The 23744-nt window shown below is 46.9% G+C and overlaps 1 protein-coding gene across 2 annotated transcripts in view; it reads left to right on the forward strand.

Annotated features, from left to right (window-relative positions):
- Nucleotides 1-23744, forward strand: part of NOS1 (nitric oxide synthase 1) — a 124515-nt gene that overhangs the window by 32127 nt on the left and 68644 nt on the right. Inside the window, exon 2 of one of the 2 annotated variants that reach the window (XM_067550133.1) lies at nt 13265-13355. The exons of the other annotated variant lie outside the window; for it this stretch is intronic. The gene's annotated coding sequence lies outside the window, so the exon portion shown is untranslated. The remainder of the gene's footprint in view (nt 1-13264; nt 13356-23744) is intronic. 2 annotated transcript variants of the gene reach the window in all.

Below are 23744 nucleotides of genomic sequence, written 5' to 3' on the forward strand. Positions count from 1 at the left end.
CTGATCTCTCAATTATACCAGGGTAGTTCCATTAATGTCAGTTGAATTACTCCAAATACCCTAGTGTAGTTGAAATCAGGATTGGGGCTATATATTTAATGCTTCACCCTAGGAAAACCTGGCTCAGATGCAATGTCTGTGTCTTGTGGTTTTAGTTGAACAATAGGCTTAGAGAAGTGAGGCACAGGGAACTTGAGAAAGCACTGTACATATTTCTGACATAACTGCAGGTCTGGACAGCTCTCCTAGTGGCCCTCTGTTCTGACCTGCAGCCCCCCACCAACCTCCTTTCTGCTGGTCCAACCCTGGGTCCCATGCTGCTCTGGCAGTACACGTCAATCCTGGTTCTGCATCACCTCGAGTTTCCCATGGGAGCAAGATTTACATTTCTATGGCTTCATGGCAGACAGTCTGATTTATAATGTGTGTGCACGAGAGGAGAGGCCCAATGCCCTGTATTTACATGGATGTTGGGTACTAGCACCAAAGTGGTACAGTGTAGTAATTGATGTTAATAAACTGTTTTCAAGGAGAAATTGTTCAAGTTGATGCAGTGCTACGCTGTGGCTCCTCCTCCCTATATAAACTCTTGAGTTTAGATCCTGGTTTCTGACCAAGATTTAATAGACCACATGTGAGTAAAAACTGCACTAATGAGCACTTCGGCTAGGCAGTCTCCACCTCACCCCCACCTCTCTTCAGAGCCTTCTTTAAAGTATTCCCTAAGTTTCTAGTACAATTTTGTTTTACCTCTTGCTAAAACAACCACCTCTTCTAGACAAGTGACCATTTGTGCCGGCCCTTGCAGACCAGCTTCCCTACATGTCTGTGTTCTGGATGGGAGTATTGTGGGTCTAGATCTGAGGGTATGTGCATTTACAAGAGGACCGGAGATCAGAGAGGGACTTGACCATTGCAAATTTAAGTATAGGGTTAGGGCTTTCTTTCTTTCAGTGCTTGTGTTTTTTACTCTTAATTTTACACCTTAAAGGTGAACAGAAAAGCTTTTGACCTGCAGCCTCCTGGGCAATGTGTTTCTCCTGCAACTATTGACACTTCGATGAGAGCATTTTCTAGCACGCCCTGTGCTCTGTAAAGATTAATGATTTAATTTAACTATTGCAGTGGAAACACTGTGTTCTGGTCTTGGCAGGTAAGCAAAACACAAACACTTTTTTTCAATCCTTTTTTTCCTTTTAAAATGTTAGTCTCTTTTAAGTTTGCACCTACTCCATTGGGGCTAAATCCTGCAGCCTTCACGTGCGTAAAAGTCCCTTAGAAGGCAATGGATGGGTTAGAACTGCATGCTTTGACTTTGGAATGCTTATGAGCCAAGCCACCTCACGGAGCACCTGTGAGATATCTCTGTTTCACAGTGGGGAGGACTCAGATGTGGAGAGGTGAAATGATTTGACCGAGGCTGTTTAGTAAGCCAGTTGCAGAATGTTTTATCTAGTTTGCATGACTCCACAACCAAAGATTTAAAACAAAAGGCTGGATGAGTCTCTTATGGCAAAGGAACAAACCTTATGAAATGTGCATCACCCTCAATGACAAAAATCAGAGACTGGGGATGTAGAACTAAGTTGAGATTGGCCTCTCTCTAAGCAGGCACTGCTTTGATGTGTTAGCAGGCAGCCCTTTGTCATGCCTGTGTCATGTATACCACTGCTCTGTGTCTCTTGGGCACCCTGCGGAAAATACAGTTCTACTGGAATATCTTGGGTCTGGGACATAGAATAAGGATCTGGATCCAGCTGCAGATTTGCACACACATGGCATCCCTTTCCTCCATTTATATCATCGCTTCATCCTCATTAACATTTATCATGTGGAGCGCACATACAAGGTCTGAAACCGGATTGTAAACCCTAAAAAATATTCTGAATTTCATATCAGAAGTACTTAAAAGGAAACTGTGTTCTTTTGTTTTCAGTGGCCTAATGGATTGAGCATGGAACTCAAACCAAGGTGATTTGGGTTCTAGTCCCAGCTTTTGCTGCTGGGTGACCTTGGGCAAGTCATTTCACTCCTCTGTGCCTCAGTTTCCCCATCTGCAAAATGGAGACCGTGATCATGAACTCCTTTGCTGAATGTTTTATATGGCACCTCTCAAGAGTGAATGTTATGGTAGTATAAGGTCAGGACTTTACCTGATGATGCAAGGCTGCTTTCAGTGAGGAGTGCCTACCAGTTTCTTACTTGGCACTTTCTTTTCAGGGTGCTTTTAAGCCTAACCTGCCCGAGCTCCCATCAGAAGGTGCGTTTCTGCTTGCACTAAAAAAAGATCAAATGAAGGGGAGAAAATAGTTCTACTGACTTTAAAAAAAAAAAAAAAAAAAAAAAAAAAAAATCCCAATGTCTGTTGAATGTCAGCTGTACTGGCATTATCCAAGTGGTTTTCCTGCCAGTCAGCTGGTACCATTCAATACTAATCTCATCATTATATATAACAGGGGAGGAAAGGTGCCTTAATAGAGCAGCACCTCTGTTAGTCAGATCCAGCTGTGCTGCTGCTCCAGCTGCATGGCAAAGCACACAGCAATCTTTCCTATGCGCTATCACCTTTAAAAGAAGAAAAAAAGAACCGATGAAATGCACCAGACTGACAGCCCTGGAAATTGTAGTTCTCTGTTTATCCAGGAAATAAGGTGCAACATGGACAATGGTAATGCTAGTACTTAGCCCGCTGCTAATGGGCTTCTGTCCTGACCTGGAGGGACCCCTTCTAGGGCTGAGAGGACAGTTCAGCTACATCCCCCTTCAGTCTTTGGCTTCTCTGCTTGCCAACTAGGGAGACAGGCAAGGCCAATTGTCCTGCTGGTTTTTATGATGGGAACTGCTGTCTACTTGGAACTGGACCGAAACCATGACCTCCTGTTCATGTGATGCCAATCTCTTCCTTACATCCCAAAGGACGTAACTCGTTCAGGAATCGTGCTCCCACCTTGGGCCGGAAAGCAGCATGACAGTGGGAGGAGGGTAAATGGTGCCTGCAAAGATGCTGGGGGAAACCTTTGCTCTCATGAAAGGAGGCCTGGGATAATGCAGGCTCTGGAGTTTTAAAGTGCGATGTGAGAGATACGCATGCTCTAAACTTCATAGAACTCTAAGCGATTGATCTTGCCAGGGTCCAGGTCCCTGGCATCCTAGGAATTCACTGCCAGTGCTTGCACACCAAGCCAGTACCCTCTGCTGTGGTATTGCAGTACTTCTGGTGATGCCTGAAGGCTAGCATATCCCATTGCCAACCCTCTGAGCCAGCCTCTCCTCTGGTGACTCCCTGTTCTTCAGCACTAAGGGATGCAGGTGAAATCAGCAGTGACTGCAATAGCCCTAGCAGTTTTTCCCAGTGCAGAAGTCACTGGGGGATCTGGCCCAGTCACTGGTTTTCTAAAGACACCTTCTCTTTCAGGCTGTCCTGTTTGGTTTAAAGATAGAAATGTGGTCCCTGTGCCCCGCACAATCCCTGGTTTTGTACTGGGAGGGAACCAAAACCTGCATCTGCAAGTCAGACCAAAACTAGCCTCCCTGAAAGTTGGGACAGTTCAGGCTCCAGTCCAGAGCTCAGCCTCGTAGTTCAAACTTCTCTCTAGTTTGAAGCAAAGAGCGAGTGCTGAGCTGTGCAGCCTTCCAGGGAGGCATTTGAGTTTTGTCCTTCTCGCTGCTCACAAAATGCCAGGAGAACTTTGAAAGGTGAATAGGGAACAAAAGATTTGTCTTTGGTTTTCCGCTCAGCGGCATTTTCCCTCCTGTTAAAGATTCTGTGCATGTGAATTGAAAGTGAGGGGCTAAACCGCAGCAGGCAGTCAAGAACTGTGGAAGCAGGCGCAGGGGTAGCTTTCTTAAAGAGTTCTGTTCATGTAACTCACTCCTTATCTGCTGCATCCCTGCTGTTCTAATCTGGACAGGACACCCTTCTGCCAACACCACCACCGCCTCTCTGCTAATCTTTAAATGATCCCCAGCCTGCCTTCATCCCTCCAAATCAAACGATGCAAGGCAAGTGTTGGGCTCAGTGTAACCAATATACAGGTATATTTCCAACAAGTGCCCTCAATAGACCTTGGTTTGTCTGCTGTGAGGGGTGCTGCCTCCCCCTAGGCTATGATTATGGTCCCTGTAAACTGTTACTGTTTAAACAAATCCTTCCTCTCACCTCTTCTCTCCAAGGGCACATACCCTGGGGACAATAAGGTGTTTTGCAGGCTAAGGTTAAGGTCACGCTTTTATGAGACCATTGGCAGCGGGTCACTGATTAGGTGGTGATTTTGTAACGTGTGCTAGGGTTAAAAAGCACCAAGACTTTTATCATTTCTGAGCTAAATCAGGATTTGACTCCATGCCTCCCAAGAGTCCAAAAAACCAATAGCCATTGAGAAAGGCGCTCAACTGACTTCAGAGGGGAATTGGATCAGGCCATTAACCCACAATGGCTCCTAGCTCTCTTGTCTTTTACATTTCTATTGACACACTAGCATCCTGTGTGTGCTGACATAAAGAAACTATCTGGTTAGGGTTTATCTTTTTGCATAGACCAGAATTGTAGTCGTGCTCCAAAATTTACTCTACAGGAATCTTTAGCTGTAAAATGAAGCCAGGAATAGTGTTTTACCTTTTGAGCAAAGCCATTACACTTGCTGGAGATCAGTCAGTGTGCTAGACCATCAGTAACTGATGGCAGGTCCACACTGTAAACTCAGTATTACTCTGTTGCTCAGGGGTGTGGTTCTTCCAGGCGTGTGGAAAATCCACTCCCCTAAGTGACACAGTTCTACTGACCTAACCCTGGCGTAGACAGCATCATGTTGACAAGAGGGATTCTCTCACCGACATAGCTACTGCCTCAAGTGAAGATGGTAGTTAATCCACCTCCACAAAAGGGCTGCAGCGACACAGCGGCAGCAGTGCAGCATGTTAAGTGTAGACCTGCCCTGAGAGCGAGCGAGAAAGGAAGTGTTAATTCTATGGGAATGCCAGTCAGCTAGGACCAGGAGGATATTGGCATTATTTGTGCATGCGCATTTTTATACTAAGAGCTAATTTACAGCAGGAAGAATCTAGCCTGCAGCATTGGAAAGTACTGAAGGTTTTAAAAATAAATAAATAAAGGTCCATGTAGACCTGTCCACCTGTTGTCTCGTCTTTAGATCAGGGGCCATCTTTTTGTTTCGTTTGAACACCATCGAGCACAATGCAGTCCTAATGCAAGACCGGGGCTGTTAAGTGCGGTAATGCTACTAATCATATCTGGGGATGAGAGATGTTTTATGCATGAGTTAATATTGAGGGCTAGCTAACTTTATTCCAAAATTACTCAAAAGTATCATTTTAAGAAAACAAGGAACATCCAGGGGTATTTTTATATCCATTCAGGGATCTGACCTCCCCTATTTTAGTCACCTGAGAATGTGTCTCTGCCTTGGAGGATGAAAGACAAACAGAAGTACTTATGCTTATTTAATAAAAGAAAAAGAAAAAGAAAACAAAACAAGCATGAAAACAATGGGTTTAGTTACCCTTTTTTGTTGTTGTTACTTCTCTTTTGTAGAGAGCTTCTAACAAAGATTAGACATTTAGGAGAGGGTCCATGTTGAATAGGGGCACTTTTCTCTAGAGGAATTTAAATCTGAAGTTGATTACTTCCAAAATTAGTAGATGGATTCTGCTTAGTTTGTTACAGATAACTAAGGCTTGGAGCTCTGAAACCAATGAAGCTTTGTGTGTGTACATGGTTCTGCTCAGATGAAGTTCCTTGCAGGAATGGGATCTAAAACAGTTTGTAAACGGATTAGGGATAGGTGAATTTAGCTAAGTTGTATGAAATTCAGTAACTGGAGGGAGGATTTGTACATTGTATAAAAAGCCATTTGAGAATTACTATTTGCGTACTTCACGTTGTCTTTTAGAATTTTTGCAGGACGGGGCCTATATTCACTTAAAAGTGTAAGGTCTTTTATAAACCCCGGTCTTTAAAGAGCCATTTGGTGACAGGCAAATTAATGAAAATGAATCATCCTAAATGTAAACGAAATGTCACAATGTCGCTGTTTTGCCAAAGTCATCTTCCATCTCCTCTCCAGGAAATATGGTTTAACTTCATCCTGGTTTAAAAGGGAGAAGCTGTTAATACCCTTACATTACAACAGCCTTTCAGTATCCCATTAAAATCATTCCAGAAATAAATCTAATTCCTGGCAAAGCTTCTGTGAACTTCTTACCCATCAATGCGAAGGCTGAGTGGAGTCACTCTTTTGTAGATTGCAGAGGCAGCACTAGGTCTAGAAAATTGGGTGGGTTTTTTTTTGTTTTGTTTTTTGTTTTTTTAAGCTGCTGGGCTGTTTGATTAATTGTGTGGGGGGGGGGGAGGGGAATCATTGCTACTGTTTGTTTGCAGTGAGATGATGCTGATTCAGAAGTGTGTGAATGATGCAGACGGTGTGTTTGTGTTTAGCATCCACTCCCCATACCCTATGGTTTTTTATCAGAGTTATAAATATGCCTCTTGCTGAGTTCATCACCTGGATGGGCTGGGCTGGCTGACTTATTTAACTCATGAATATGCATTCAGGTTACTGTTTGTTAGCAAGATATTTATGACACTTTGGTTTTGGGGGTGGGCTTTTTTTTTTTTTTTTTTTTTTTTTTTTAAGAATCTTTTGAAGTGAAAACTGTAAACATTTTCTTTTAGCGGATTTTGTTTTAGTTTTACAAATAGTCAATGGTATTGGATTTTTAATTTAAAAAAAAAAGTACATGCACATTTATAATCCTTCTTTTCTCACACCCTCTGTCTTTTTAGACTCTAAAATCTTTGGGGCAGGGACTCTGAATCTGTATGTACAGCACCTAGCACAGTGGGGCCCTGAACTTGACTGGGGTCTCCAGGCACTGCAGGAATACAATCATTTATAGTTTAGGGATATTTTTGTTTTGTTTGTTTTTTTGGCTTTTTTCCCTTGGCTTTTTGGTATTTTTTAAACTTTAAAAAGCTATATTTAAATAGTCTTTTTTTATATCTTGTAGATTTTTTTAATAATAATGCTTAGAGGATTTTTGTCTTTTGAAGTGGGTAAGAAATATATCAGTTAGTTATTTTTCCTATTATAAATAACTTTTCAGCTACTGTAAATCATCCTAGCTCTGTCAACTTCAATGGAGTTTAAACCAGCTGAGGATGTGGGCCAAAAGGTAGAGCTCTCTTTTGGTTGCTAAACAATGCCAGGGTGTAAGGAGAAATGCTCATAATTAAAACTGGCACCATTGCAAATAAAGCAATTTGGGAGAGGCTTGTACCACTTCAAGAATACAAGGAACAAACAAGGTTTCTATCCTTTAAATAAGAGCATGAATTAACAATACACCATCAAACCCTTGTATGTTTTCTGCATTCTAAATATTTCCCTTAAAGTCTGAATGTTTGGGGAACTTCCATTAAAAGTATATTAATAAAAAGACTCTATCTAGAATATTTGACTAGTGAGAATGAGTGTGATTTTAAAAGATGGGTGTTTGAAGTGAGAGGGAGAAATGAGGGAAAGATAGATAGATAGACAGAGTCTCCTCTATAGCATCGATATACCGATTAAGGAATAATTCATCCCTCTGGAATTTCTTATGTGGATCTGTTCACAAACTTTTCTCTCTTTTGGTGTCTTTCTGAGACTCAAGCTAGGCCCATGCCAAGAGTCTACCACTTGTTCCATCTTCTGCTATTTAACTGCCTTTTTATTAGAATTTTTTGTGATCAGCATTTATATCCACATTCAAAGTTTCTATAAAAGAATAACAAATATATATGTACATTAACAGGTTTAGAAATAAAGGCCCCATTTCAGTAAGCACTGAAGCATGTGCTTCACTTCAGTGAAACTTAAGTATGTGCTTAAAGTTTAAACATGCGCTTGAATGTTTTTCTGGAATAGGGCCAAATTAAGTGAAAAGCTGCAATCCAGGATGTGAGAGGCTAGACGCTACACTACCAAATATTTGTGACTTGTCTGTTAGCTAAAGGACAGGTGCTAAGGAGAGTTTTCCTTTCCGACTGACAGAATGCAGAGGAGAAGGAGAGGAGGTAATTCAAAAATAATTTCTCCTTTGGGAGGTTTGATATTACTTTATGCTCCAAGCCGAGTTATCTTGATGGGATGGATATTAAAGGGGAAGTTAAACATGATTTTATATTAGCTGGGTCATCACAAGGTGTTCCGATTAGTTACTAATAGCCAGTGACTTTTGCACGCATTTTGAAATCTGACTTCAGTCTGCTGAAAAATTATCTTAATTTACAATGGGGTGTGTGCGTGCGAGAGTGACACAGAGAGGAGTAGTTGAGGGTAAGCAGGGAAGAAATCTGTCTTCAGGATTCTTCACTGTGAGGTTGGCCAGAAGTTAGGGGTCTATTACAGGAATAGGTGGGTGAGGTTCTGTGGCCTGCAATGCGCAGGAGGTCATGATGGTCCCTTCTGACCTTAAAGTCCGAGTCTGTTTTATGTCATGTGTGGACGTGCATGTACACCCAGAGTGATGTAATATAGGAGCAGCTGAACAGAGAGCACAAACCCCAGAACCTTCACGGGACTTTCCAGCCCTCCCACAATGGTGTACAGCTGCATATGGGTGCAACAGTGAAGGTTCACTGCCACCTCTAGGCAAGCATTAGTATAGACACCCTCTACAAACTGGAGCAGAGAGAGCAAACAATCCTGGGATTTGTCCCAAATCACTCCAATCTCTGTGCCAGGCCACCTACTATCAGCTGCTGTATGTATGTGACTGCATAGGCTGTTTAGGCTTTGGTATAATACGTTTAGCTGTTTCTTTATTCTCAGTGCAGTAATCCCAATAAGACACTCAGAATTACACATGACAAGCATGTGAGTGACTCCAGAGCCATCATTATACACTGGATTGCTGCCTAGGTTACTGCATCCTTGGTTCATGCAGGAGCTACATTTTTGCTAAGGACCTTAAAAAACTAAGCATTGAGAGCAGTCTGTTCTGGACAGCCTGGTTCACAGTTAAACCCCTTCACAATGGAGCTTGTCTGCGGCTGCCCCTAAAACTGGCCCAACCTGGGGATGTGCTGCCACTCCCTTCATAAGAAGCTGTAATATAAATTTACCCACACTTAGCCTTCGATAACCAGTTTGTTCTCAGATGAGCGGGGGAGGATGTGTTGGAGAGGGGAGTAGAGGACAGTGCCACAGGAGAAGAAAACTTCGTATTGTCTCTGTTACTGGGAATATTTATACTTGGCTCCTATAACCACACTGCATGTGTGGTTAGCATAGAACAGTGTTCAGCCTGTGTTGTTTGAAATGGGGGAGGGGGGGGGAAACGTGCTTGAAGACATGGAGGCAATTCTGGCTGGGGAGTGGATAGAAAGAGTTGTTTTCTGAGTCTCTCTTTTTTTTTTAAAAACACCTGCCACTTTAGTGCACCCCAGAGGCGGATAATTTGTCCTTCCCAAGTATTGTTCTATGCCCTGGGGACAAGACATCACAGGCAGGTTTGTTTCAGCCATATATAGAAATAGGGAGACACCATCCAAGGAAGGCACAGCCTCCCCATCTATTCCCTGGGGTGATGGCTCCTGAGAGTCCCCTCCAGCCCATCTCTGTGCCAACGGGGGCATTTCTTGCTCTGGTTTTCTTGGGTCCATCTGGTGTGTTGGGCAGCCTCTCTGATTTCCTCGTGAAGGATGCTGTATGAGAGAAGGATGCGAGTTTGAGAACTAGCATGCTGGTAACAACTTCCCTTTCCCCCAGAGGAGGAGGAGGAGGGCACAGAAAGTGAGTGCCCTCTATGGAGAAATTCACTTTGCGGGTGCCTGTTACCAGAAGAACAGTCTCTTACAGAGGGATGCAAACATCAGCTGTTCCATCATCAAACCCTCTGCTGTGTTGGAATGTACTCACTGAACACTGATGGGACGCAGTGGTTCTTTATCCTTCGCCTTCTCTGTCTACATGATCTTCCTTTGGGTTCCAGTTTGCCTTCTGTGCCATTCATGATTCTTTATTAACCCCAACATCTTTCTCCAGGATGGCTCACAGGTGCTTATGGGAAGGGAGATCTGACTTAGATTCTTCCATGGCTTGTGAAGCTTAACAGGGTCCACAGAGACTCAGGGGCCCTGGAATGCTTTTTGAATACACAGAGCCAAATTCTGTTCTTGACTACCCTGGATTTACACATTGAACCAGATCCTCAGCTGGTATAAATCAGCATCGCTCCACTGACTTCAGTGCAGTTGAAGTTATCAGGGCTGTGTTGATTTGGGCCAGATGAGGATCTGGTTAACTTCAGTGTGGATATGCTAGATTGACACTGGTGTAACTGGGAACAGAATTTGACCTGTAGGGCATTGCAAGTAGATGCTCAGTGATTTCACAAACGTGCCACCTGGCGCTTGACCCTGTACCGCTGGTGTCCGAGATGGGGCAGCTGAATGGAGTGGGAGCAGAACCAGGCTTCTGAGGAGGAAGGCAGAGATTAACTAGGGCTAGGGGTGGGAGTGGGAGCAGTGCTTATTTCCTCCTAAAACATGGGCCAGTGAAGAGTGCTGGAGTCCCTCAAAGGGGCCAGCCATGTTCCTGTATGGCCCCCCCTTTCTCAACCCCCACTGCACTGTCCATCTCTACATAACAAATCTGTGCAGCATGGAGGACAGGCTTGGAAACCCCATTCTGGAGGGTCCCTCTCACGAGGCAGCTGAGCCCTGCCCAATGAGCCCTGTGCTGAAGTCGGCAACTTCTGGCCTAGCACTATCCTACTGTCCACTGGGCCAAGCTCAGCATGGGCGTCACTCTGCTGCACTCGCGAGGGATGAGCTGGGCCAATTGAACGTTTAAATACTCACGCTGATCTGTCAGTCCTCCCAGTGCCCCAACCCCAGTCCTTAAATTGTGTGTTACAGGCAGGTTTCCCTGCTGAGTGTATTGCAGCAGATGCCTTTAGATAGCTTACTATTAAATGAGTCCTCCCTGCATCCAAATGGAAATAATTATGTTTTCATTAGCCTGGCTTGATGTATTACATCTTGATGTAACAGGCATGCCAGAAAAAAAGAGGTGGAACTGGACTTAATTTCTTTTGAACTGACTGATGCAGCTAGCTAGACTCTTCAGCTTTCCCATGCTGGGTGTGCTTAATTAGTCTCTTCTTTTTTTCTCCCCCTTTTTTCATCGGCTAAATGCTCTGACATCTCAGTGTATGTCAGGGGTTCGCAAATGGTTTTTTTTTCTGAGAACTCTTTTGAAAATATTTCAGGCTCTGATGACACCCCCCAAAAAAGTGATGACCCCCCCCCCATGCCATGTCACCCACACCCCTATGCCATAGTACCCTTGTGCTTACTTCTGCACTGCTGCTGGGGGGGAGAAGGGGACAGTGCTTTCTGCTCTCTGGCCACCCATATCTGAAGGGCTCTGGCTGTCAGCCATGCATGGAGCTGATAGCCATAGCATGCGTGGGGGCTGACAGCTCGTGACACACCCACCCCCATAATAATCTTGCGACCCCTTGAGGGGTCCTGCCCCCAAGTTTGAGATCCCCTGGTGTATGTGATGGTTTTTTTTTTTTTTTTTTTTTTTTTTTTTTTAAACCAACTGCGGAAAGTTTTCTGATAGAATTACCTGAGATGCTGCTGGCTAGCCTGATTTGCATACCATAGGGCAGGCAGCTAGACAATCTGCCGCTGGGCAGTCCGCCTACCAGCTCCTGCCCTGGCCACCTTGGCTGCCCTTTTTACACACAGGGAACCCAGTACCCAGGTTTCTCAGGGGAGGGCTTTGCATAGGCAGCTCACCAAAGCAGGCCCATGCATCTAGGTTTCTTGTTTTAATCAGGTGAACAGTGAACTCTTGAAGAACAGATTTTTGATATATTTTGTGTGTTGTTGCTATAGAAATAGGGAGCAGTTGAAAAGACTGAAGATTGATGTCAAACCTGTGTTTACACTGTGCTTTATAAGGAGCAGGTAAGGTGCCACAAAGGGAAGAGAACTAAAGACAGCCCCAAGTCTCTGCTTGCTGGAGCACTGTGTCTTGGCTGTTAAGAACAGACATATATTTCATTGAGAAAAAAAATGTGTGTACCTTCCCACTCAGGCAATCCAAGCCTTTCTTTCCTTCCCTTGATATCTCTACCCTGAGCACAGACTTCTAGTGGCAAAGAGTTTTTTCCCTTGCTTTTCAGGGTGGGCTCCTTTCCTCAACATAATAGATGGGGGGTGTGGGTGGAGGGTGACAGAATAAGGCATACCTTCAAAACCCTTGTGTGTCTTTCAAACTGCCTGAGGCATCCTCTGGCTATCCAGTCCCCCACCCTTCCCTTTGGAAATAGATGGCTTAAGAAGAGTGTTTAGAGGGAACCTGCGGGATGTACTGTTTGCATACCCAGGGCCAGGGCAGTAGCTTTATTTCAATACCTATGTCCATGAGAGGGGAATGCTTCCTAACCAATTCCTCCCCACACTGCGTGCTCTGGGATATATCCTATACAAATCTATACCCTTGGGGAGCTTTCTTCCTTTCTGGGGTGGGAGGGGGTGTGCAGAAAGGCAAACAATGTTCCAGGCAGCACAGTAACTAGGGATGGGCTGGAGCAGGATCTCTGTGTGTCTGTGGCTTTTGACGTGGCACAAATCTCTCAAAGCTCCAGAAGTGAGTGTGTGGAGCCTCTCCCTAACTGGATGATCAGAGGGGCATCTGTGTAGAGCCTTCTCACCAGCGATTTCTGGCTGGAATGTCCTTGGCTGGAGCCCCCATTGGTTGGGAAGGGAGGGTTTGATGAAGCAGGCTGCAAAGTGCTTGTCAACAAGACCCGGGTGGGTGGGTGGGGGGAGTTCTTAATCGTTCTCTAATTGGAAAAGGAATTTCCGCTGGGTTGTTGTTGTTTAGTCCCCTGCTAGAGTGGAAACACCCCCCCCCCCCCCCACCAAACCTGGGAAGGAGGTTATATAAAAGATGTATCTTGTTGCGAACACAGAGACTCTCTAACCAGGGCTGCATCGTTTCGCTCCACACCCATAAAAAAAACTCTGGTTGGACGTCAAAGTGAATTCGTTTCAGTGATGATAGGAGAAAGGAGGCACATTAAGGAATAAATTCCTGCTCACGACCTGAGTTGAGCTCATCACTGGGTCTCCGTCCCTACATATTTATACTGCCTTTTCATCTCCCAGCGAAGAGACACTTAGTGCTTTCAGGGGAGGAGAAAGAGGAGAGGGAGGGATAGGAAAGCTACTTATTCCTCGCAGGCACCGGAGAGCAGAGCAGCCAACCCGAAGTCTTGGGGGAAGGGGGAAACCACCTTGGAAAGGCAAAGACGGCTCCTCTGCGGGAAGGAAGGTAAGTCGATTGCGCGGGGCATCTCCTCGGGCAGAGCAACTTCAGCAGCCTGGAAGCTGCTTTTGTTTTTCAAACTAGGAGCTGGAGAAGGGGGGTTGGAAGGCGCATGCCGTCCTCAGGAAGGTGAGCCCTGGCATTACCTCTTCATACACTAGGATCCCTCCGGGCACGTTTTTCCAGGAGCAAAGTTGTGCCCCTGCCTGCAGCAAATGGGAGGCGTGCGGGAGCCCGGTCGTGGGAGCGGGCACAGGCCAGCCGGGGTGTTCGGCCGTGGGAGCGGGCACAGGCCAGCCGGGGTGTTCGGCCTGCGTCTCTCTAGCAAACTTTGAAACCACTTCGCAGTTTGTTCGCAAGCGCGCGCGCGTCTCTGACACACACAAGCCGCAATTACAACTGCGGGGCAAGGCGAGCGCAGGGAAAGGTGTTCGACGCGCTAAGCTGTGTGTGTGTGTGTGTGTGTGTGTGTGTGTGTGTGTGTGAGAGAGAGAAACAGGCCGCGCGGTAATATTTTTGTTCGAACCGCGAGCTCTCCATAGGGCCCCTTGGTGCAAACCGAATCCAGGCGAGAACAGGCGGCAGAGCAAATGATTTCTCCCCCCCCGCAATCGCATACACTCGGCGGCGCTTTCCGCCCGGGCAGCTCAACTCCCGTGTTAGCAAAGCCCATCGCCCTCGGGTTTCCTGGCTTCTCTTTCCGTTCACACGCTCGCAGGATAGGAGATTGCGGGGGGAGAGGCGCGGGTTACGCGTTCATGCCGCTCCAGCTGTGCCGCGGGGCTGAGTCCCGAACCTGCTGCGGATGGGAGACGGGCCAGGCGCAGAGCTCGGCCCGCCCAGCCCCGGGGGGCGAGGGAGCGGTTTGGAAACCCGGCGGGGCGGCGTGTCTCCGCTTTGGAAGTTTCTTTGCTCCCAACTTTCCCAGCCACTGAGCCGGGAGCGGGGGGACCCGCAGGGCAGCCCCTCGCCTCTGCTAAGCGGGCTTAGCCCGGTGGCAAAGGGACGGGTGGGAGCAGGGCACAGAGGGTCCCTGCTACGCGCCCCCTCTCTCCAGCCAGGCCTCGGACATACCCGCTGGCGTTAGGCCGGGTCTTTGCTTCGATTCGAGAGCGGCCAGAAAACGTTTTTCAAAGATCCCCCCCCGCCCGCCGCTGTCAGGACAGCAACTCTCCCCCAGGCCGTGTCACTTCTCAAGGGTCCCTGTGGCTGGTCGCCCCCGATCGGGCCGGGTTCGAGTCGTGTCAGCCCCGCCGCTGGGCGGGTGTCCGAGTCTCCCGCTGGATTTGGAAGCGATCCCGATGCGGGCGCCAGGGATGAGTCTCCACTCGTTAACCCCTGCAGCCGGGCGGAGGGGAGGAGGACGTGTTCCTGTGAAGACGGCGAACCCGAGGCCCCGCTCGGGCCCCTGGCCGTGGCACGGCTGCTCCAACCCGGGCGCGGAGCTGCGCTCTGCATGCTTGGAGAAGAAAGGGGCTAACAAATCGAAGTGGCGGCTGGCGCAGGCTTCACTTCGTATGTGATCTTTCTTGTATGATGGGGGTGGACTTGGATGCCTCTCCTGTTCTATTTTTACCCTGTTGTGAAGATTAGACAGCACCGCTAAAGCCGGGGGGGGGGAGGGAAGGGGAGCATGCTAGCATCTTATTAATGTGTACATGTCGGTTCAGCCGCTCCGCTCCGCTCCGCTCCGCTCCGCTCCCCGGGCCCAGGTAAAGCGCCCGCGGGGTCAGATCTGTTGTGCGGACGGGCTGGGGGCTGCGAGTTTTGCTCTGCGGGAGTGACTCGCCATGTTCATGAGAAGGGTCACCTGGGCGAATTGCTCTGCTTAGGGCTAAGCACGCACAAGAGGGGGATGCTGATAACCAGTAGCAAAAAGGGGACTCCCGTAGCGAGTCTCCCTGGCGGAAACAGCGGAAGAAACCGCCTTGCTTGGCGTTCCCAGCGTGTCTGGCTTTCCCGTGTGTAAACTGCATTGGGAGATGCCCCTTTAGTTCTGCAGCGCAAATGCGTTTGTTTTGTTTTTGTTTTTTTTAAAGCAACCCGTTGACTTCCCTGAGTTTTAATGCTCGGCGATGCCTGGCTAGCGCTGCTCCTTCCCGCCGAAGGAATGGCTCTTTAGTAGGTACCCTCCCTGCCTGCCTCCTTTCGGGCTGACCCGCTCCCTCCGGAGTGGCTGGAGGCAGGGGAAACCTGGACAGGAGACAGAACCGCTGGGCCCACGGGGATAACCGCGCAAAGCAGGGAGCTCTCAAAGCCCGCGGGAGAGGGCAGGCGCCTACTGCGAGCCGCGCTGCGCTTTCTGCCCCCGGCCGCGCCTGCCAGAGATCTAAGGGGGCGGGGCTGCTCCTAACGTTTTCCCACCCGGGTCTTCAGAAGTTGTGAGACTTTATTTTGTGTGGCACAGCCCCGCTTTTCAGCCACTGGACTGCATCGAGCCCGGGCAGTAAAACCAGCCCTGGGGTCCGCCCTTCTCCTGCCTTCATTGTCCTTTCACCCCAGAAACGGGAACCACTCTGCCGGAAAAACGAGTGGGAGCGGATCAGATAAAGCCGCTTTATTGTGCGCTGAGCTGGGCTGGGGGTGCGGAGCTGGGGGTACCACTGAATAACTCCAGCCGCCCTCCGCTTCTTTTAAGTGGCTGAAGCCCCCTTTCTGCGCGGTGCACAGACGTGAAGCTGCTCAGACTTCTGGCGGGCCACCCGTTGATCACCCCGATAGACAAGTCCTCCTCTGTGCCCGACTTTCCTCCCAACTGCCTTGGCTGGCCTGGCCCCCCCGGGGGCTAGCGCGAGCTGCCGATCAGCTGTAGCTTTTTCCTTAGCGAATTGCCCGCGAGAGAGCCCTTAACCCGAGCTGATCCTGGCTGCGCCGGCCGGGCAGGGAAACCGGCGCGCTGTGTGGCCCGGTACAAGGGGGGGAGCTGCAGACCCTCTGCTTGCGCTGCGGGAACGCCGCACTGCCCGGCCTGTTCTTCGCTAGCACAGGGTAGGGCCGGCTCCGCATCCCCCCGGCAGATCCGGAGCAGCGCCCCGAGACTCAGCGCGGTCACCCTGGGCGAGCTGCCCCGGCTGGGATGGGGATCTGTCCGTGGTGCTGGAAGCTAGGCAGCCGGGCGCTGGGCCGGCCTCTTCCCGGTGGGATGGACGCGCAGGGCACCTGTTTGCCGGCTTCCCCGGCCCAGCGTGGCCCAGACACCGCGGCTCACAAGCGCTGCAGGCTGAGGAGGTGGAGGGAGGGAGGAAGGAGCCACTGCGAGTTGGGTTCAGAGCGAGGACTCTGCACACGCCTGGGGCTCCGGGGAGCCTCTCCGCCAACCATTGCACTCCAGCGCGCTCGGACCCGGACCCGGACCGAACCGGGCTCCGCTCCCCTGCCTGCATGCCCGGTTCTCTGTGTGCAGCCAGCTCCCACCGCGGCTTGCTCTGCGGAGTTAGCCCCGGGGAAGGGAGGGGGTTTATCTCCCTCCTTCCTATGTCTGTCGAGCGGCGTGCACGGTTAGGAGCCCGGCAGGATCCGTTCTCTGGGCTCTCCGCTTCGCCCGGCTTCACTCCGGTCCCGCTTCGTGTTCCGGCTCTGCCCTTCCGCCACACGTTTGCCTCGGGCAATCCGCTCCAGAGTGGGTGTCGATTTCTCAAGCTCTTTGCCCGGTCCAGTACAACCACATTCCTCTTTTCCTCCCACAGATAACTCCTTAATAAGCGTGAAACGCCCCATTCTCCTTCTACCCCAGTCTGGGAACTGTCCTGCACCCTAGCAACAAAATCCGGAGTCAGGCTTCGAGCGCACCACAACTGAGGAGCGGGAGCCAAAAACATGGGGTTTGGGCGGTGCACGGCAGGGAGACAAACTTCAGATCCGGATCGAGCTTCAAATTTTGAAACTCCCCTCCCCTCTCAATAATCTGGGGGTGTCCAGACCTAGATCTGAGACTGGACAAAATCCTTGGAAATTTCGCCTCAAATCCGATGCACGCTCGGTTTTACTGCCATTTAAAGGCTAGATAGAAAACGAGGGGTAGAGAATGTGCTTGGTCAAGGAAACTGGGAATTTCATTTATTCGTTGATTTGGTTCAAGGAAATTGGGAGGTAATTTTAATCTTTTAAAAAATGTAATTTTGTTACCACAGGAATAAACTGAGATGTGCCCGGTTTGCTGTGTGCATCGTGTGACTCGGAGCAGGATTGCATGTAGTGTCTAAACATCAGCTGCCTCGAACTAAAGGGGGGGGGGGGGGGGAATGCTGCAATTTCATATTTTGTTAACAAATAATATGGAAAGATGCTTTATACAGTAACTAATATCCAAGGGGCCAGATCCGTGTTGGTGTAAATCAGCTTTGCTCCATTCAAGTCAGTGGAGCTACATGGATTTACACCATCTGAAGATCTTTGCTTAACTGGCCGCTTTGATTATATAGGTAGGTGCACTCCTTTTCTTCCTATGCTTTCAAGTTAGGATTTTCAGGAGGAAAATCTGTCAGGCCACTTGATAATTATGTACTAAATCTCTGGAGCTCTGACCCACCGAAGTCAATAGAAAAATAGGTGCTCATTGATTTAAATGGGAGCAGAATCTGCTTTTTGGTGTGAATGGAGCTGTACAGGTGTGTGGGAGGTAAAGTGGGGGGGACTTGACTGCCAAAATCCCACAGACTTTCAATGAGCATGGATGCCTAAATGCCATTTGTGCCTTGGAAATCCTTCCCCCCAGAGTCCCTTCCCCAAAGAATTTACAATCTAGGTCTAGATATAACATCCTAGTGGTAACCTAGCTGAGGATCTGGTCCTTTTTGCTAATGTAGTCCGTATTTGCAGATCAGTAGTGAATCTGTATAAAGGCTCAGGAAATCTGCCCAAATCAGTGACTGAAAACTATGTATAGTAACTGATAAGTTATGTGCACTCCACTTGCATACATTAGCATTTACCTTTCCTGAGTCAGGAGGATACTGTTCAATACCTCTACAATAAGTCCATGCTGGGAGCCGGATATGTACGGAAACCATGACAATGTTGTTCTACTCATGTCACAGTTATTGCATCCAAGCATCAAAACAGATTGATGTGGATTATCTGGTCACTCATGTATGTCCATAAATAAACATGTTCTGGCCTAAAAATAGAGAGATCCATAAGCCAATGTCTGCTGAAATTTAGTTGAACATCAACATACACTGCAGCTGTAAAGCAAGCAGTTCTAAGGACAATGCACAAACGTTCAGAGGTTGTGTGTGACTAGATATGGCATGGATGTAGATTTGGATGCACCCGTTCTGTTGCATACAACTTTTATAGATGCACTACTTGGGTGTCTGAGTATTGCATATATAAGAAATCTGTATACACTTGGGCTAATACCTTGCCTTTCTATCTGAGGATCTCAAAGCACTCTGTAAACAATTAATTGGGCCTCACAACTCCATTTATTATCCTCATTGTAGGCCCACCTTTTCAGAGGTGCTGAGACCTTGCAGCTCTTATTGATTTTTGACAGGCGTTGGTGAATGCTCAGAGCCTTTTAAAATTGGATCCTCTCGCCAATTGAACTTCCCCCTCCCCGCAAAACTGAGGCATCCAAAAATTAGTGGATATTTGAAAATTTGGACTTGGCCAGGTATACGAAGAAGAGGTGAAATTGGCACTCTGGGCTCATCAGTCCCTCTGCTTCTCTCAATGGTAGTATAAAAACATCTCCATGAGTCAATCCTTGGGGCACAATCTGGCCCAGATTTAAGAGTTCATCTGCTCCTGCTCTTAATTTGCCCTCCCTCCAGTGTACAATAACCTTCGGTTTGCGATATTGTGCTTATTTCCACATTGGCCAGAAATGATGAGACACATGCCCGCTTATGACATCAGGGTGAGGGAGTGTAAGCATCCAGAACGGATTCGCTCTGAGGGCCCGATCCTGCCTCTCTTGCTCAGCTTGAGTAGTAACTTTCTTGGAGCTTGATTCTGCACTCTGCATCCAGCACTCAATACAGATGTTTTCATGGACCTCAGTGGATGCGGGGTCAGCCATTGCAGACTAGACTGACTGAAACCAGTGGGACTACTCGCTAGGTAGAGTCCAGACCTTGTAGTCCTAGAGGGATCTCCTGGGTTATAGAGTCCAGTCCCCAGCTACTTCAGGCAATACTGTCATTTGGTCTTATTCATAAACTCATCGAGCTCCATCTTAAAACTACTGACAACCATTTTTACTCTTAAACCCCCACTAACAAAAAAAAAAGGGGGGGACCCCAAACTCCCCTCCCAAAAAACACATCCCCAAAAACCAACAAACAAAACCCCTTCCTCAAGCAGAACTTTCACACTGTATAAGGAATTGCCAGAGACTACATGAAGTTCACAAGGGATTTTGCTATTGCTATCGATTTTGCACGGAAGACACTCAGGTTCTACAGTGATGGGTGGCACATTAACCCCTAAGATAAAAGAAGAAGCTGAGATTCTGGACCTAAATCATCACTGCTCTACACCTCGCACAGTCATTTGCACCAGTGAAAAGTGGGAGTGTAAGACTACTGGATTCTTACTCTCCAGTGGTGTAAATGATGACTCAAGGTGAAAGGTAATGGAGAATCTGCCTCCCCCTGCTTTTATACAAACGTCCCTAAAGATAAAAGTAGTGATGCTAGGTGGGAACAGGAGAACATGAAAATTTGGAAGAATTGTCTCTAAATGAAATGTGTCCATAAGGAACTGGCAGCAGATCTTGAGTGCCACACTGTCTTGATAAATGATTTTTCTTCAAACCAAGAAACCATAACTCATGCCAGGAGAAGTTTGATGTTTTCGTGAGGATTTTAAATAGTGATATGAGTCATTCTTTCTGAAAGTCTGTGACAATGAAGTTTATTATCATTTTGCGTCTTAATTGAGCTGCTTTTCTCTCAGGCTCGTTATATTAGGAACATTTAACAGTAAGCTAGGAAGATTTCTGAGAGTCAGCAGTAGAACGAATGTTAGAAAATCTGGGCTTCTATGAAATTAGTCTGAAGCTTTATCCCTGGAATATTTTAAATTGAGATTTCTGCCATTGACTTTATTGCTTTTGGCTGGCTGTCTGCATTAGAGCTATTAAAGTTTGAGCCAACCTGCTGCAACTTTAAACGTCTTTTAAAATGGAAATATGTTTTCTTTCTTGTGCCATGATTGGATTTTAAAGACATATATCAAATTACATTTTCTCATTTATTTCCCATCCATCTCTTGTATTTTTGGTGAGAGTTTTGGACAAACTGTTGTCATATCAGCATAGATCCATTTGTCAAATTGGAACCTCCGATAAAATTCCATTCCACGCAGCAAATTGATATCAATGAAATGTCTGTTCTACAGATGGGCCCATACCTAATAAGAACATTAATTTTGCTTGTGGATGGGGGTAGAATGGACTGCTTTATCCAAATTGTTTTAATATCACATTTCAGATACAAAACAAAAAATAAACACTGTACAAAACTGTGAAATGGAAGCAGCGATCATCAATATCACATTTTAAGATGCAAAAAAACCCCAAGCCCACTTACGAAATGGAAGTGGCAATCATGTTGTTGAAATATGTTTAGCCCTGGAACTCTAAAAAAGCTGTTTCCATCATCAACATAGTTGTCTTGGCAACAATAAAATTTATTTCCCTCAATCTGCTTAAACAGCTGCAGGTTATTTCATGATATTTCAAACAAACTCCAATGGCACTTTATATATAGGATCCAATCTTGCTCCCACTAAAGATCAGATCCTAATGTGATGGGCATTACCACTGATTTCACTGGGAGTGGGTAGGAATGCTGTCCAGATAAAATATAATTGGCTGGTATTACAAAACTTGTAGGTTTACCAGACTTGGCATTACTTGGTCATGAAATGCACTGAACAACAATGATTCAGATAAATACGAAACCGTGTCCTAGTAATTACATAAATGTACCTTGGTTCCCACTGAAGAAATACAGTATCATTTGGATGAGCTGAGGTATGTTGGATTCAGTTCAACTATATTGGGATGAGTAAACATGAACTGCTTTAATTTCACGAAAACAAAACCCTGATTAGGGACTAATGTATTCTCTTAGGAAACGAATACAAATTTATTTATATCCGAAAGTAGGCAACACTTTTATTAACTGCTTTCCTGCTGGTGCCCATTCTGTATCCATCCTCAATGAATACACACCAGCTGTACTGCTGAATATAGCGGGTATATGGCAGGCTAAGCATCTGGGCTGAGCACTTAACTTCTCTGTTGGGGCAAAGGAGAGAAGAATCCTTCCTATGTCACAAACAGGCTGCAGAATGGCAGCCCAGCTTGTTCACAACAGCTACTGCCCCCAGTGCCTGGCAGGGGCTCCATGGCTCTAGCTCGTCCCTCATCTCCTGCCCCCATTCCTGGGGGATGAAGCACCAAATGCTATACATTGTAGTAGACTCTCCATACCTCTCCCTGCAGGAGGCTGCCTGGGCAGATCCCTCTGATCTGGGCGCTGCGCTCTGTAGGGTGTTTGCTGCAGCCTCTTTACCCTATGCAGCGGAAGCACACCAGTTACGTTACCAAAGGGGTTCCCATGCTTAAGGAGGAATAGGCAAGAGTTGTCCTCTAGAATGAAATCCTACCATTCTTACTTAGACACAACTTCCATGAAATCTATGGGAGAACTGAAGGATTTGGCCGTAACAGTCCGGTGATTTCAGTGGGATGTCAAATGGTGACAGATGCATATCGGGTGTGGTGGAGACACAGCAGGGAAAAAGTTAAAATGCACTGCTACAGCTTGCACGGACTGGCTAGGTCAACTCTAGTGGTCCCACTAAATACTGGGGTGGTCACTGGCACAGAAGTGATAGCCTGGTATCAGGAAGCACAGAGCGCTGGCAATGGCAAATTAACTTATTTTATTTGCCTGTAGGTGCAAGTCAGCCCAGGCACAAGTCAGCCCAGGCACAAAATCTACTTAGCTGCCCTTTACTATATCGCTGATAACAAAACGCATCATGTTTTACTTTCCTGTCAAAGAAAAATTATCCTGTTCAAAGTGGGTTTGGGATTTGTCCCAAAAATAGTCATGGAAGCAAAAAGGCACTGACACTGTCTATGGCACTGCATTTGTTTGAAACAGAATGGCATTGAGTGCAAAGCAGTTGGCAAGAGTACAGATGACTGTCAGTGAATCATTTCAATGCTTCATTTTCAGGACCACAAACACGGGTTTACAGTAGCTGTGCATATGTTGCAGCCCATTGCTCTTCATCAGATTCACTGAAGCTCCATGGGTTGTAAAATTAAATCGGTATAAATCCATCAGCTCCGGGGCCCTTTGTCTAACAATATAAATCCCATGAAAACTGATTTAAATAAGACAATAGTGTGCATTTAAAGCTGGCACATAAAAATGTAAGCCATTAACATAGCCAAGATATACGAGGGAGAGGACTCAATTGATTTTTTTTGAAGGCCTGGATAAAGTGAGTGCCGTTCCTGAGGGCAGGTGTGTAATGTGTGTGTACTTACGGTAGCCTGGAATTGATGGCTGGGGTAATTAGGGGACTGTATATTACCACGTAAGATTTATTTGGCGTCTGTCTTGCTTTTAAATAAAATCAGCCAATTACCATATGTGCTGGATTTTATTACTTGAAATTGTATTTTGTGACTCTAAAAGCTTTTCTCATCAGTTTTTGTGGGATTTGCTGTTTCTGAAGCCAAGGACTGCCAAGCTGTTTGATTTTTATGTCTCATCAACTGTTAGCTCTAACCAGGGCCCAATTCTGCCACCCTCACCCATGCTGACAAGGTCCTTGTTCTCTGAATAGTCCCATAGAAATCCAACAGACTGCTCAAGAGGTAACGTACAGTTCAGTGGGAATGAGTGGATCAGCATCTGGCCCCGAGTTAATCACCCAAGGTTCTGAAAGCTGCCACAAACCATTAGACCTTGCAACACCTTTGTGAAGTGGGTCAATATTGTTATCCTCTTTTTACACATGAGGAAACCGAGGCAGAGATTTTAACTGGTTTGTCAATGGTTACAAAGCCAGCCGGTAAGAAGTTCACAATCCCTCCTTGCGCTGACCCTCAGCCCGGACAACCTCCCTCCATGGCAACCACTGTGGTGTCAATATAGTGCTTCTGGGTTTCATTAGATCACAGTAACGTGTGTGTGTGTGTGTGTGTGTGTGTTGCCAATTCTGCATCCTACAGCATAGCACAGTCAATCAATATCTATCAATAGCAGGTATTGTTTGAGAGGGCTGCAGTGTGTGTGTGTGTGTGTTGCTATTAAATGGATATTTATGTCTGGTAGGTATTCTGTGGTTCCCGTTATGTAATATCGGAGCTGCCCACTCTCTTCAATGTTTTTATCATCATCACACCACCCCCGTGAGGCA

Source organism: Emydura macquarii, unplaced genomic scaffold (assembly GCF_026122565.2).
Source record: "Emydura macquarii macquarii isolate MOO-44397 ecotype Brisbane River unplaced genomic scaffold, CSIRO-AGI_Emac_v2 contig_1254, whole genome shotgun sequence".
Classification (NCBI taxonomy): domain Eukaryota; kingdom Metazoa; phylum Chordata; order Testudines; family Chelidae; genus Emydura; species Emydura macquarii.